Source organism: Chroicocephalus ridibundus, chromosome 2 (assembly GCF_963924245.1).
Source record: "Chroicocephalus ridibundus chromosome 2, bChrRid1.1, whole genome shotgun sequence".
Lineage (NCBI taxonomy): Eukaryota > Metazoa > Chordata > Aves > Charadriiformes > Laridae > Chroicocephalus > Chroicocephalus ridibundus.
In genome coordinates this window covers 90,608,891-90,624,428 of record NC_086285.1, presented here as the reverse complement: position 1 = coordinate 90,624,428, position 15,538 = coordinate 90,608,891, and the positions used below count along the sequence as shown (strand labels likewise).

General features: G+C 40.4%; 1 protein-coding gene across 4 annotated transcripts in view; it reads right to left on the bottom strand.

The window, feature by feature from the left end:
• CTNND2 (catenin delta 2) overlaps positions 1–15,538 on the bottom strand; it is a 680,238-nt gene that overhangs the window by 325,205 nt on the left and 339,495 nt on the right. The window lies entirely within an intron of this gene.

Genomic DNA, 15,538 nt, shown 5'->3' with positions numbered 1-15,538 from the left:
GGGGCTTAATTTTTTATTAAATGATTCAGCAGCGTGCCATCAATATCCAGATCTAAATCTATTCTGAAGGAATATTTTTTTTAAAATGACTGACTTGAACAGCCTTCATTCAGCAGGGAGGAAGCATCTTCTTAATTAATTTAAAACATACATATAGAAACTGTCCTCTTAGTCTTGATAAATGAATTACACCATTTCAACACCAAAATGTTAACATTTTGCAACTTTTCTGGATCCTCTTATTAGTCTGATTTTCCATTTTTATTGAGAAAGTTATAAATTGTTTTCTTAGGTGAATAGTTACATGTGATTTCTAAAAGAAATTCGGAGTATGATTCCTGGTTCTACTGATCATTATGTGCATTTTTATATTATTCAAATGTGCAGCTAAGTTAATTCAATTGGCCTACACAAGAGAGTAAATTTAGATGTGTTTGTGCTTCCATGTACATGCACTTAAGCAGTGGAAGGTCTTAATTTTAAGATAATAAGCAGGCACACTAGAGGATGGGTTAGGTAGTCTTTTTTCTATAAAATGAACGATAAATTCAAACGAACGATAAAATGAATGATATATTCAATTAGGCAATGAGTACACTTTCCTCCAAGGCATCATCTGTTTATGCTTCAATATAGGTCTTTCTCACATGCCAAGAATACAGAAAGGATTGAAGTTTGTATTGGGTCTGGCTGAGGCGGAGTTAATATTCCCCAAGGCAGCCCTCACAGTGCTGGGATTTGTATTGGTACCTGGAAAGGTGTTGATAACACACCAGTGTGTTGGCTGCTGCTGAGCTGTGCTCCCACAGCGTCAAGGCTGTCTCTCCAACATCTCCCCACCAACACTATGGTGTATGGGCAGGATCTTGGGAGGGGACATAGCCAGGACAGCTGACCCAAAATGACCATAGGGATATTCCATACCATATGACGTCTGCTCAGCAATAAAAGCTAAGAGAAAGGAGCGGGGCGGGGGGGGGGGAGAGGAGGGCATTTTTTATTACGACATTTGTCTTCCAGAGCAACCACTATATGTACTGAAGCCCTGCTTCCTGGGAAGTGGCTGGACATCACCTGCTAATGGGAGGCTGGGAGGCAGACAATAAATCTTTCGTTTTCCCTGGCTTCTGTGCGTAGTCTTTGCTTTTGCTTTATTAAACTCCCTTTATCCTGACCCAGAAGGCTTTTTTCCCCATCTTATTTCCCCCCGCCCTGTCTTGCTGAGGAGGGGAGTGATAGAGCGGCTTGGTGGGCACCTGGCATCCAGTCAAGGTCAACCCACCACAGTCCTTCTTGGCACCCAATGTAGGGCATAAGGATTTCGAGATAATGATAGTAACTGGGAGAGGTAATGGGCAAAATATGGACTGAACATAGCAAGAAAGTGACAAGTGGAATGATCGTGGGGAATTCCTGTTGTCACTGTGGCAAAGGGACAAGGGGGAGATTGTGCGTAAATTGTCCACTTCCATTTGGTGTTGTGATGATGTTATTTTGATTTTGGTGTGGGGAATTCTTTTTTGTGGATGTGAATTAAGTTTGTGAAGATTGTGTGATGAATGTGGATTTTTATGATAATTCTTAAATATGTGATTCACAGAGGTGAGGGGTGGAATGTATTGGGTTTGCGTGTCAAGGTTTTGGTAGCAGGGGGCTACGAGGGTGCCTTCTGTGAGAAACTGACAGAAGCTTCACCCATGTTTAATACAGCCAATGCCAGCAGGCTCCAAGACTGACCTGCCACTGGCCAAGGCTGAGCCCATCAACGACAGTGGTAGAGCATCTGAGATAATGTATTTGAGAAGGGGGGGGGGGAAACAACTGAGCAACAGCAGCCAAAGAGAGGAGTGACAATATGGGAGAGAAACAACTCTGCAGACACCAAGGTCAGTGAAGAAGGAGGAGGGGGAGGAGGTGCTCCAGGTGCCTGAGCAGAGATTCCCCAGCAGCCCGTGGTAAAGACCATGGTGAGGCAGGCTGTCCCCCTGCAGCCCATGGAGGTCCACAGCAGAGCAGATATCCGTCTGCAGCCTGTAGAGGACCCATGCTGGAGCAGGTGGATGCCCGAAGGGGGCTGTGACCCCGTGGGAAGCCCACGCTGGAGGAGGCTCCCAGCAGGACCTGTGGAGAGAGGAGCCCACGCTGGAGCAGGTTTGCTGGCAGGACTTGGGACCCCGTGGGGGAGCCACGCTGGAGCAGTCTGTTCCTAAAGGACTGCACCCCGTGGAAGGACCCATGTTGGAGGAGTTAGTGAAGAATTGCAGACCGTGGGAAGGACTCACAGTGGAGAAGTTCATGGAGAGGAGGGAGGAAGGAGCAGCAGAGACAAGGTGTGATGAACTGACCACAACCCCCATTCCCCGTCCCCCTGCGCCGCTTGGAGAGAGGAGGTAGAGAAATGGGGAGTGAAGTTGAGCCCGGGAAGAAGGGAGGGGTGAGGGGAAGGTTATTTTAAGATTTAATTTCTATTTTCTCATTATCCTCCTGTGATTTGATTGGTAATAAATTAAATTAATTTTTCCGAGTCAAGTCTGTTTTGCCCATGACAGTAATCGGTGAGTGATCTCCCTGTCCTTATCTCGACCCATGAGCCTTTCATTGTATTTTCTCTCCCCTCTCCATCTGAGTAGGGCAGTGACAGAGTGGCTTTAGTGGGCACCTGGTAATATGTGAGTATAGCTCCTACTATCTATGTTCTGAATAAGAATAATGAAAATGAAATTAAATGCTTCTTTTTGGAGGTTTCTTTTTACAGGAAAAGAACTTGGGTTAATTATTTATCAGATTTAATAGTGTTAAAGAAAGGATAATTGCCTAATTTAAATAAGTAGCTCTAAAAGGACAACTTTTACTTTCTAGCTGGCATCAAAAGTGTTAACCTGACAAATTCAAATCTATACGTGATCATCAATTTCCAAATAGCTACCATCTGTGGTTTATATTGACTCACTGTAGTGAGATTTCATAGATTAGGAAACTAGCCCTTTGATGAGACACTCAAGTAAAATGCTTGCATTCAAGCCTACTGAAGTTAATAATATTTAAGATAAACATAGCAAGAATCCTCTGGTAAATAATAATGGCAAAAAGCTAAACTGGAAGAAATTACTTTAATTGAAATTACCTTTTCATATGGAGCCCTATTGGGTGCTGACTAGGGACAGTGTCTCTTTTTGAAATATTACTTCTTCCAATTTGAAAATCCTTTTGCCTGATTTTGAAAATCACTAAAACAACTGCAGCTTCAGCTGACACGCTGGGACTTGAGAGCGACATTCCTTTCTGGCATTAGTGTCATCCATAATAAGCAATATATTACTTTCCACTATACAGTCCCTCTTCCAGTATCCAGATTTCTATGTGATAGATACCACCTCAAAAGACAGAAAAAGTTTTAAAAAATTCAGTATCTCGGGTGGCATTCTTGCTGTCAGAATGAATTACCGAATGCTGCTGGCAAGAACACAGCGAAGACTGTGCCACCTCATCCAAATCCGGGAGAAAAGAAAATCAAGTTTGTGCATAAAGAGTGAATTACCATTTCCAGGAATTCCAGCTTAGCCTTTTTAAGCAGTAAAACTGTATGAAATGTAGAAGTTCATTATTGGCATTGTACAGATAGTATTAAATGGATCACTAGTGGCTGATTAGTAGTGATTCCTAATATCACTAGTCTGACTTCCACAGAAACATTTTAACATTTTGCCTTACGAAATCTTAGATGGGAAGGTCTAAAAAAAGGATTGCAATAATTTTATACCATAGTTTGGCTTTTCCAGTTGTACCAGGCTTCTCCTCACAACTACTGTAAGGGTCTTTTAATAAATACTGTAACTTTTATAGTCAAGGTAACAGACTGACCATCAAAATTCTTAACTTGATGCCACCTCCTTATTCAACAGATGGAACAGGCTGCCCAGGGAAGTGGTTGAGTTACCGTCCCTAGAGCTATTGAAAGCACATGTAGGTGTGGCACTTGGGGACATGGTTTAGTGGTGGACTTGGCAGTTTAGGTTAATGGTTGGACTTGATGATCTTAAGGGTCTTTTCCAACCTAAATGATTCTGTTTCTGTGATTCTATATTAAAAATACGTTTGCTCTTACAAGGGTATCAATAAACTGATGCCTTAGTCTTGCAGGCAAACACGTAAAGGATTTCCCTAGGAAAATCTTATTAGAATTTGACATATTTTAAATTTACATACCCTGCTTTTTCTTTTTTTTTTTTTTTCATCTTAAACATTTTTTTTAAAAATGAGCTTTTCCTGTTCTTGGCCTGACAAGGATTCCTGACTGAAGCAACCAGACGTGTCTGTGCAGGGAGCCTTTATGCTGTCACACAAGTATGCCAAATCTGCTTGAGTGAACAAAAGTACTTGTTTTTTTTTTGTGCGTTTCTTTTAGGTGTTTTCCAGCTTCACAAGAGATCAGTCCAACTGACTGTGCACTCACATCAAATACATCAAAAGACAAAAAAAGAAATTAACAGAAGTATTCCCCCTAATTAATTTTTCAGCATGTTCAGCAAAATAAAGCTTTCTGCTTTATAGTTTTTCTAAAGAAAAGGTTTTAAATTCATTATCAACCACTTTTTTGCAAACTCCTATACCTCATTATATGTTTGCAAACTCTACCAACTTCGACTGAGGAAGCTGAGGAATAAAATACTTTATTGAGAAGTTCTGAACTATGGAAACCTGTACGAAACTTAAGAGTTTGAGGAGGGAGATTTTAACCAGAATTACATTAGTATAGCGTTAGAAGATAGTAGCATAAAATGTTGAGCTGAGAACTCAGGCAGGTATAATTGTTATTCCCGTAGTCGAAACCCAGAAGAATAATAATGATTTATTTGCCATGTTCTTCTCTCATTATTGGTAGTCATTGCATCCTGTATCTACTTCAAATACTCTAGTACAAATAAGACAACTGTTCTACTTAATTCTATTCGAGTGATATAAAGAATCCTGTGTCACCATTCAACTATCCAAAACTTTGATTCTTCTATACTTATATTGTCTTTGGAAAATAGGATTTATTGAAGAAAAATCCCAGGGAAGCAGAATAATTCAAGAATTGAGAAGATAATGCTAAAAAACAAGCAAACAAACAAACAAAACCCCCAACCAAACAAAAAAAAAAAACCAGATATTGTCATATGCGTATTTCTGGATGTTCATCTTGAAGCTAATGGTGAGGCCACAGCTGGAGTATTGTGTCCAGTTTTGGGCACCTCAATACGAGAGAGATATCGAGGTGCTGGAGCGAGTGCAGAGGAGGGCAACGAAGCTGGTGAAGGGCCTGCAGAATAAATCTTATGAGGAGCGACTGAAGGAGCTGGGACTGTTTAGTTTGAGGAAGAGGAGGCTGAGGGGAGACCTCATCGCTCTCTACAACTACTTGAAAGGACATTGTAGAGAGGTTGGTGCTGGTCTCTTCTCACAGGCAATTAGTGACAGAACAAGAGGGAATGGCTTCAAGCTGCAGCAGGGTAGGTTTAGACTGGACGTTAGGAAAAAATTCTTCACCGAAAGAGTGGTCAGAAACTGGAATAGGCTGCCCAGGGAGGTGGTGGAGTCACCATCCCTGAATGTGTTTAAGAGTCATTTAGATGTGGTGTTGGGGGATATGGTGTAGGGGAGAACTTTGTAGAGTGGGGTTGAGGGTTGGACTCAATGATCCCAAGGGTCTCTTCCAACCTGAATGATTCTATGATTCTATGATTATCTTCTGCAAGGATGCATGACACTGTGCCTAAAACTACCTTCAATAACCACCTGTGCAAGGAAATATTCCAGTGAAAATTGGTTTTCCTCCCTAGGCAAGAATGAGTGAAGTAAATATCCACAGAGTGGTCATCTTGATTCCCGCTGAACTCATGTGTTCCCATTTCTGCAGGCATATAATAAAAGCACCGAAATAGCAACAAACCTTTTACGTGTGACCTTGCACACCAGGAGGACGAAAGGCAAATGAGCATGGCGTGCTGCAGGGAGCTCGTTTTGGGGAACAGCACATGAGTAGAGCACTCAGGGAGCTCTACCTGTCTCTGCACAGCATGCAAATATCAGAAGCACAAAGCATTGCGAAAATGCCAAGTTTCAGTAGTCAGCAAAGGATGTCCAACTATTACCGGCAATCTATATTTACATCCCTTTTTTTTATCCCTTTTCAGGCATGGATAGAAAAATCCCAGTCTGAGCTACAGTATGTCTATAAACACGCAGCAAATTGTGCCTTCATTATTTTTTCCTGTACCTCAAGTAAAGCTAAACAGGAAGTGGGTGTCCTCTTCAAGACAAACTTGATAGGGACAGGAACCCAGCATGACAAGAGGGCTCTGTGGAGACGACCAAACTGTCCCAGAATAGCCAGCACCGGCAGAACGAGCTGAGTTATGTATGACCATCAAACACGTCTCCCCACAATTTATGAGCACCAAAAGCAATTTTGGTGGCAGTTTTTGGAGTGAACACTCAAAGTGACACCAAAACACTGCTTTCCTGGACTGTGCTCACTAGCCATGTTTCTGTAAAAGTAACCAGAAGCCTCACGGGAGGTAACCCAGACGTGGGGAAGACTTTTGAGCACTCTAGCAGAAGAAAAACTGCCCGAGACATCCTCAGACATCACTGCCATAGGGCCTGTGGAAACACCCAAGGATTTGCTTTCAAAGCAGGTGCCGGGGAGCAGCAAGGGCACCTTGGACTCACCTAACCTCCTAGAAGTTGGGAGTGTCCCCGTGGACTTGGTAGCAGGGACAACGGTGGGGCAAAAGCAACTTAGATCAAACCCCCACCCCAACATACACATACACCTGGTCACAGCGGTACTTGCAGCATCGCTTGGGGTTAGTTTTAGACATTACATGGGCTAATGTCAGACCTGACTCCCTTTAGATGAATGCCTCTTGATAGCTTCTAACCACCCACTACACACTTCTCCCAGCATACCTCCATCCAGGTATTTATTACGCAGCCTGCAGAAATTCATTTTTCTTACCCTGTGCACCAGTATTTATCAGTGCACATGCACATCAGGCCATATGGTTTGGTTATTCAAGTCTTGTCCCTTACTGCTCTTCAGAAGGACACCATAGCAAAGAAACTCAGTTCTTGCTGGGAAGGGGTGCAGGTCTTCTTTCAGTCACTTCTTTCAGTCACACCTCTTCAATTTCTCACAGAGCCTGCACACAGGCTGCCAGGGCAAACCCACACTTTTTTATTCCTTTCATTATCCAAGAAGTGTCTGTGTGCCTCTTCTTTGTGTGCAGTCATTCAGTTTACAGTTGTCACTCATTTTTGGAGAAAGTGCTATAGCTATCTGCTACACAAAAGTACCTCTTCTTGTTGTTTTCTAAAACAATTCATGAAATTGTATCCAACACTATTATACAGCAGCTATGAAATCATTTTTACAAGGAGCTGTATCAGCACATGATCTTTCCAATTATTTCTGCAATGGAGCCACACAAACATTGCTGTGTATAATTACAGGCAGACACTGTCTCACTGATTTTTCAATTGCTGTTCTGCTTGTGGAAGGTGGAAGAAAAAAGATTCAGAAGCATTTCACAAAAAGCAAGGAGGTTGAGAAACTAATATTCCATCTAAAGCAAAGGAGAAGCAGATTTTAAATCAGCAGTACACTTTAGGTTATCTGCAAAACAGTAAGTAAACTTCGGTATCAACTATCTGGAAAATAATAAAAGACCTAAGAATAAGTTTTACATTAAATAAATCTGTGAAAAATTACCAACCCATCAGGAAATTACCATAGAAAAGATCAACCCCCAAGTGCAAATTTTTTTTGTTGCCCAAGTTAAAATTACGTTAAAATCTGACTTCAGTCGTCACCTCTATAGATGTGACACAGTAACCTCTGTCAAATATTTAATTGTGCTCTATTAGTCAGCTGCATTATCCACTTGGCTGCCATATCAACAAGTCCTTTTGATGTTCCAACAAACCTAATCCAATCCCCTACAACGATCCTGGAAACAACACGCCCCACAAATCCACCACATATTTTACTGATGGCTCCTCTTTTGTACCCTGTCAATTTCAAACTGGCTTTTAAAATTATTAAAAACAACTTCTTAGCTGTAGATGCCAGAAAACCATTCAGGTAGTTAATTCCCATCTTTATTAGAAAGGCCTTGCTACAAGCTCCTACAGAGAAAGAAAATTTTCTATTTTTTTTCACAGACAAATTATTGTTATTCCCTAGGTTTTACAAAATCAATACCAGAACTTTGTGGCTGTGCTATGAACATTTTGTACTTCTTTCCAATGATGCGTGGAAATATTCACAGCCAAATTTTCAAAAAGGCCCCAAGATCAATGCTTTCCTCCGCATTTAGCACTCACTGAAATTTGCAGACATAATTTTCCTTTAAAAGCAACTTTTTAACTGCTCCAGTCCTATTTATATTCACTTTTCCTGTACTGATTGTGCTTAATAATGACTGTTCTGTTTCTTCTTATTTAAATGTGACTTAAAGTTCAATGTGCTACACAGCTAAGAGCACTATGTAAGCACCAAGCGTGCACAGAAGGCCAGCAGCAGCACTCTTGCATTCCACGCAGCGCGCTGCTGGGGCGGCGCTTGCAAAGGCTGCTAGTTAACAGAGAGAGCGTAATACGCTCTATTTCCCTGTAGTTTTTGACCGTCGCTCCTGAAATGGTCAACAAGAGTATCAATTCTAGTAATTTTATTTTTTTTACTTGTAAGTTGCTGAATTCTTTTCACACATACCGACCCCCCAGAAAACACTTAATGAAGTTTTGATTGAACGTAGCCACCTAGAAACAAAACACTTGCTACTTAGCTTGCAATACCAGCCAGCTTCCTTTGGTTTCAATGCTGCAGATAGTTACAGCGAAGACAGAGAATCCTTTCATGGCGGAAGCCTGTGAAGCTCTACTATTCCAAGAAAAAAGAATTTGCAGGGCAACACATGCAAATACTTGTTATATTTTATTTAACTTTACACTTGGAAGCAATGACAGCATTAGGGAGATATGTATTATATGACTGCCCTATTCTCACCCTTCCCTTGGCGTCCATTTCTGCCGCCATGTATTCCAGACAGGATACTGGGATAGACAGACCCTAACTCTGAATCAATAAAATCATTCTTATGTTCTTATTTAGAGAAGCTAAAATCAAATCAAATTACTTCATCACGCAATTTCCCTTTATTAATTAATTAACAGAAAGGATGACGGTTTTCAAAGAGAAGGAATTGGCTCAGGGCTGGATTCCTGCTAAGGTAATAATGTTAGTTCTTCCTGTTTGCTTCAAACCTATTCCTATTTGAGAAAGGAGCTCACTTCCAAAACTGAACTACCTCAACAGGAGCACATTTAAAATTTTACCGCGTCTCCACAGCATATCAGTTTAGATGGTAGTGTACAATTGTATTTCTTCAGCCCCAGCGGTGTTATCTGGATCTGATCCAAACCAAACAAGTATCTAAAATAATATTGAGGAAGGACTAAAGTGCTCAAGAAATAAATCAGAAATTGTGAATTAGAGAAATGAAACAGTGAAGAGGTAGAATCATCTCTGCCTTGAGGCAAACGAGCTTTGCCTAAATCACCACGCAGCCTATCAGTACCTGTAAAACTACATTCTTGAAGCATGCCTAACAGACAGCATCACACACAAAATATGGTAATGGTTGCCACGCTTAAAAAAAAAAGCCCAAACAAAACAATACCCTGCAAGATAAAATGAGGTCTAGTTTCTTCTTTCCCATATCTCTCTTACCGCAATAGTTAGCTATTAAACGCACTTGTGCACATTCACCTGTGCAAAATCAAACCAATATCTAAGTTGAATGTAACCACCAGACTATTCTCTGTGTTTCCTATGAATCCTCAGGCCTGTGTAGAAAAAAACACAGTATTTTAGTTCAGGAATTCCGTTGTAAAAGACACCAGCACAGCTGCCCTCTCTTTGCACCAAGTTTTGCAAGACGGCTTCAGAGAAAGGGAGCAAGACCATAATACCCACGAGAGGGAAGAGAGTTTCCCAGTGGAGCAGAAAAAGGTACTGAAGATCCAGATGTGAGACTGGATTTCGTGTACCTTAAAGATCCTGCCCAACATTTTGATGTTAAATAAGAAACATTCAGTGAACTGAGTCTGATCCTTATCTGAGGCACATAGTTCCCTGTGCACTGCATGAGCATTATAGGAACTCAACCCAAACCATGGATGCACGGGGACAGTCACCTGAAAATGAGCACTGCAACACACTTTTTCAGTACCTTTTTGGATCTGGACTTTGGTACCAGAAAGTTCATTTCGAAAGAAATACGGTGCAATATATATACAATCCCTTTAAGGAAATCCACTTCTGTACAGGAGGAAACGGCAATAATTCCTCCTGGGGTAGCTAACTGCTAGAACGTAAAATCCCACTAGTAACATGAAGCTCCTCATCTGTCCTCATTACAGACAAACTGCACATGGATACCCCTTTTGCACAAGACTTAATTGTTAACATGCAGGTTAAGAGCTTCATGCTGACCACTGTTTTAGGTGAATTATTTTAAGTATGACCACGCTTTTATATGACTATTTCAGCTACTATATTGTTTCTGTGTTGTCCTTGATAACTACTAAGAAAGTGATTTTCTCTAGGTTTTGAGGGATGATTCATTTCGAGTTCAGCATTTCCTTAGGGAAATGATGCAGGCAGGAGCCAGACGGCCTCTACCTTGAAGAAAGTGCATTCCACCCAGAAAACTCCCAACACACACACAGGTAGTCTGTCACTGTGTGAAATCACACATCGCAGCCCTTCCCAGTTCCTCTCCCCTGCAGCCTCTTCACATTAGCTTCACAGCTCTTTCCAAGAAACCGACCCCTTCAGGGCTCTTCCCCTTCACCTCTTTCCATGTAAACCACTCTCTCCTTTCCTTTCCATTCCCTCTCCCCTCCCACAGAACAAAGCGCAGAGGCAGGATGTTTCTTCTCTTGCTTAGCTGATCACTTTGCTATTCTCTTTCCCATAGATTATGCCCATTATTAGCTGCTTAGGCCAGAAGCAAACTCCTGCTGCGCCAACAGTGGTGGGGAGTCCCCTGTAACCAACAAAGAATATTCTTAATGGTAATATACGGTCTGAATTTTGACATTGAACCGCCTGCAAGGTAGTAACCTCTACCTTACACGTTATCTTTTATTTCTGTATCCTCCACCAGATATGCGGACATGAAACACTGTCATGAAACAGACGATTCTGCAGGGAGCAGGAAAGATTAAGTAAACAATTTGAGGTGTACATTAAAGAAGACAAGTTTAATACATGTGTTGAACAAATTATTTTTTGTTGAGATGAAAGAGGAATAATCATAGAATAATTTATGTTGGAATGATCTCTGGGCAACATTTGGTCCAGTCCCCACTTCAAAGCTTCAAAGTACTGTCCTGGACATAACGTTGTACCACAGTGTGCAGGAGACTCCCTTCAGAATTCTGCTGTTCAGAATTTGTTTAGTTATTTCTCATTTTTTAAGAGAGAAAATAAAAACTGATAAAAGATAAAGTTATAAGAGTTTGGTAAGTTCAGATGAGACAACTGAAGTCTGAGAAGGGAGCACAACTGGCTTTTATAACGTAGCAAGGCTAAATGACAGGAGAAAAATAAATAATCAGAGGAAGCACACAGGTGGGACAAGAACAAACAGGTTCAAACTGGTCATTGAAATTTTTGCTGGAAATTTAAAAAAGGTACTAAAATGTCATGGGAGCAGACATCCCCATCCAATTTGAGTTGAGGTGGCAAAACCATACTTGCTTTCACAAGTCTGTTTGATAAGTTTATTAGAAAGAGCTGACATTAGTTTCAGCTTTGAGGAACTGTACTACATCCCAGGATGGTGCCTCCAGTTCTGTACTTGAGCTAATCTTACTTAATCTGTGATGCTGGCAACTTGGGGATTGTTACATGAAGCACCATATGCACAACTGCATAAATTAATACCTCATACCACCTGAAACAGTGAGCAATGGAGAAACTCAGTCGTTCCAGAAGCAGGCAGTATCAAGAACCACGTATGCAAGAAATGATGAGTCTCAAATTTACATTTTGTTGTAGTTTCAATTGGGACAGAGCCAATTTTTTTGTTAGCAGCTGGTATAGTGCTACGTTTTGGATTTGGGATGAGAAATACTTTTGATAGCGCACTGGTGGTTTTAGTTGTTGCTAAGCTCTCAAGGCCTTTTCTGCTCCTCATACCACCCCACCAGCGAGTAGGCTGGGGGTGCACAAGAAGGTGAGAGGGGACACAGCCGGGACAGGTGACCCCAACTGACCAAAGGGATATTCCATGCCATATGGCGTCATGCCCAGTAGACAAAGCTGGGGGAAGAAGAAGGAAATGAGGGATGTTTGGAGTGATGGCGTTTGTCTTCCCAAGTAACTGTTATGAGTGATGGAGCCCTGCTTTCCTGTAGATGGCTGAACACCTGCCTGCCCATGGGAAGCAGTGAATGAATTCCTTGTTTTGCTTTGCTTGTGTGCATGGCTTTTGCTCTACTATTAAATTGTCTTTATCTCAACCCACAAGTTTTCTCAGTTTTACTCTTCCGATTTTCGCCCCCATCCAAACTGGGGGGAGTGAGCGAGTGGTCGCGTGGTTCTAGTTGCCAGCTGGGGTTAAACCATGACGTATTTCAACGGATGAACGTAAAGGCAGCAGAGAACTACTTTCTAACCTAAAATGTTGGATTAATGTAAAGGTAATTTGGTCTATTAGGTGGGTGATAAGCAGCAGGATCAACCCCTGAACTATTGCTACTGATTTATGATTTTAACTATGGGAGTGAAAATTCTTATTTGTAAACTGTCTGTTTGTATACAGAGTTGACAAATTATCCAAGTAACTGAAATGGCACATGGTAATAACAGCTATTTAGCTATATGGATAACCTTTAATCACAGATTCATTACTGAAAATGACTAAAATTATATTAATGCAAGGTGACAAAAAATAAATGTAACCTTCAGACAGATTTGGAGCTTTGCTCTAAGAACACAGTGTTTTTATTCTGGCTTTTTGCACCACTAAGAGAAGAAAACAAGGATCAGTTCCCTAAGAAAATAATATTTGTTCCATTATCATTGCCTACCAGTGACTAAAGAAATACAACACAGGAGACACTATGCATGTAAAACCAGGCTCGTAAGTCAGACATTTGGTAAAGACAGATGTAAGAAACAAATTATAATTCTATTTCTAAAAATAGTATGTGGCATTAAAGAGAATATTCCTAAAGAGTATTTTTGTAGAAGCTTAAAGAAACGTATCTTCCAGATACCATACCAGTAATACCAAGCACAGTAATATTTTGAATTATCTTTATTCCTAGCAGAATATTACAATATTAAATGTTGTGAAAGTTACTTGACAACAATCCTTTCAAATTTTGTTTTGTTAACAAAAGGATGAAACCACCTTTCTACTTAAATATACCTTACATCCAGAACATGAAGTTTCACGAGGTAGTTAAATATTGAATCTTTTCATCTTGGTTTAGGTACATAATCTACACATTTCAATACTGCGTCAAAACTTTGCAAGAGAACTTTGGCAATGGGATTTCCTGGTCCTGTGTGCATTGATTTGTACTTTATGGTCTGCCAGCCAGGTGAACCACGAAGGGCTACACTAATAGTAAGAGTCAGACTGAAAATCAGATTAAATCAAAAGACAAGTGCTCAGTCGATTTTAGAAGTTCTACTCATGACTTCTTTCTTCTGCTTGGCTTTTCCATAACCTCTCTATTGCTCACTGTCTGCGTATCAAAACAAGTACCAAATTCCTTGTCTGCACCTATTACCATGCAGCTGATTTTGCTACAGCTGAACGGAAGATTTGTTTCCTAAGCCTTGTTGTACTTTGTCTCTCTCACTCCTGTTTTGGGCAATCCCACTGATATTTATGAAAAACAAAAGTATGCCCCTGAATTTCTATATTATTATTCCTTTAGGTTGACAAAAGACCATCTTTCTCCCCACAAACTGGGGAGACCAAAGTGGAGAGTAAATTGGACCAGTAGTGAAAGCTACTTGTTACTTAATTGGTGCAAAATTTTCTGATGCAAATCTGTCCCTAATATACTAGAGAAGTGACTTCACAAATATTACAAGTTCTCACGTTGCGTTCAAAAAAAACACAGGAGGCATAGCTATATGCTTTTATCAGTTGTAAAAATTTAAGTGACCAGTTACTGTACCACTTACGGTAGCACTGAGGTCATATCTCAGACCTCTCAATAATTCAACCGCTCAGATGGCTTACTTGCTAAAATCAAATTCCACCTACTGCAGTCCTCAAAGCATTTCAAATTAGAAAAGTTGTAACACTTTAAAGTGTTAAGATAAGGCAGTGAACTTCATTCTACTCAAGGGGCCATCTAGTACTTTCTGGAAAGTCTGTATAATTATGCAGAAAAATGTTGAACTGTATTAGGTTAAATAAAAGCACTAATTTTCTCTGCTGACTCTGCTGAAAAAGCGACAAGGGAAATGAAAGACAGACCTCAAGTAACTAGCTGAGCTTTACGTTGGCAGATACAATTTTTTTTTAGCCCTTTGTTTTGGTGAAAAGGTTCCTGAACCATATGAAAATTAAGTTCTTGGCCACCTATGCAAATCCCTCTCTAGGACGCCTCAGCATCACTTGTTCAAAACCATTCATTAAAATTCCTTCTCCCCTATGGCTGGTAGATACAGAATCCTTCAGTTTTCACTACGGTTCATGCCACTAAGTAATATTGTTCCCTCCGATGCCCATCCTAATCACATGTTCTATGATCAGAAATATTACATATACATAAAATAAGTTACCAGCTTTGCATTTATTTTAGCTTTCTTTTCTCTGATTATACTAAATGAAATTTTGAAGGGTTCTCAACTGAGTTTTCCCATCATTTTGCTAACCCTGCAAATTCTTTCTCTTTAAATATCTTAATCTAGGTTTAAAAGCTGCTTGTAAAATAGAGACTATTATATTACTTGTTCAGTGCATCTCGGAAATAGTCCCATCAAAAAGCTAAATCTGTTTTCACTAGCAAAACAGAGCTAACATGAAAAGAGTGGAGACTGATTTTTTTTTTTTTCTCTCTGAATATGAACCACATAAAATCTGTTCTGGACTTGACAAAATTAATTTTTCACAGTATAGAAATGCTAAGGCTCACAGTTGAAAACAAGAAAGCAATGTGTCTGTGGCCATTTTGAGGAAGAGCGCTATTTGCCAGTTAGCTTAAGGGCAGTCAGCGTTGAAAGCAGAGACAGACTTTTACTCCCAATCATGTAGTTTGAACCCCTGCTCAAAGCAGGGTCAGCTAGCACTGGTTGGGAAGTATTACCAGTCTTCTATTCTTAAAAATTGTGTCCAGATCTTAATGTTTTTCTATTTTAAAGAATATAATGAGTAAGGAAAAAGTCTACAAAGAAAACATGAAAACACCCGCTGATAAAGAACATTTTAAGAATCTCTAATGGTCAAGCAAATTC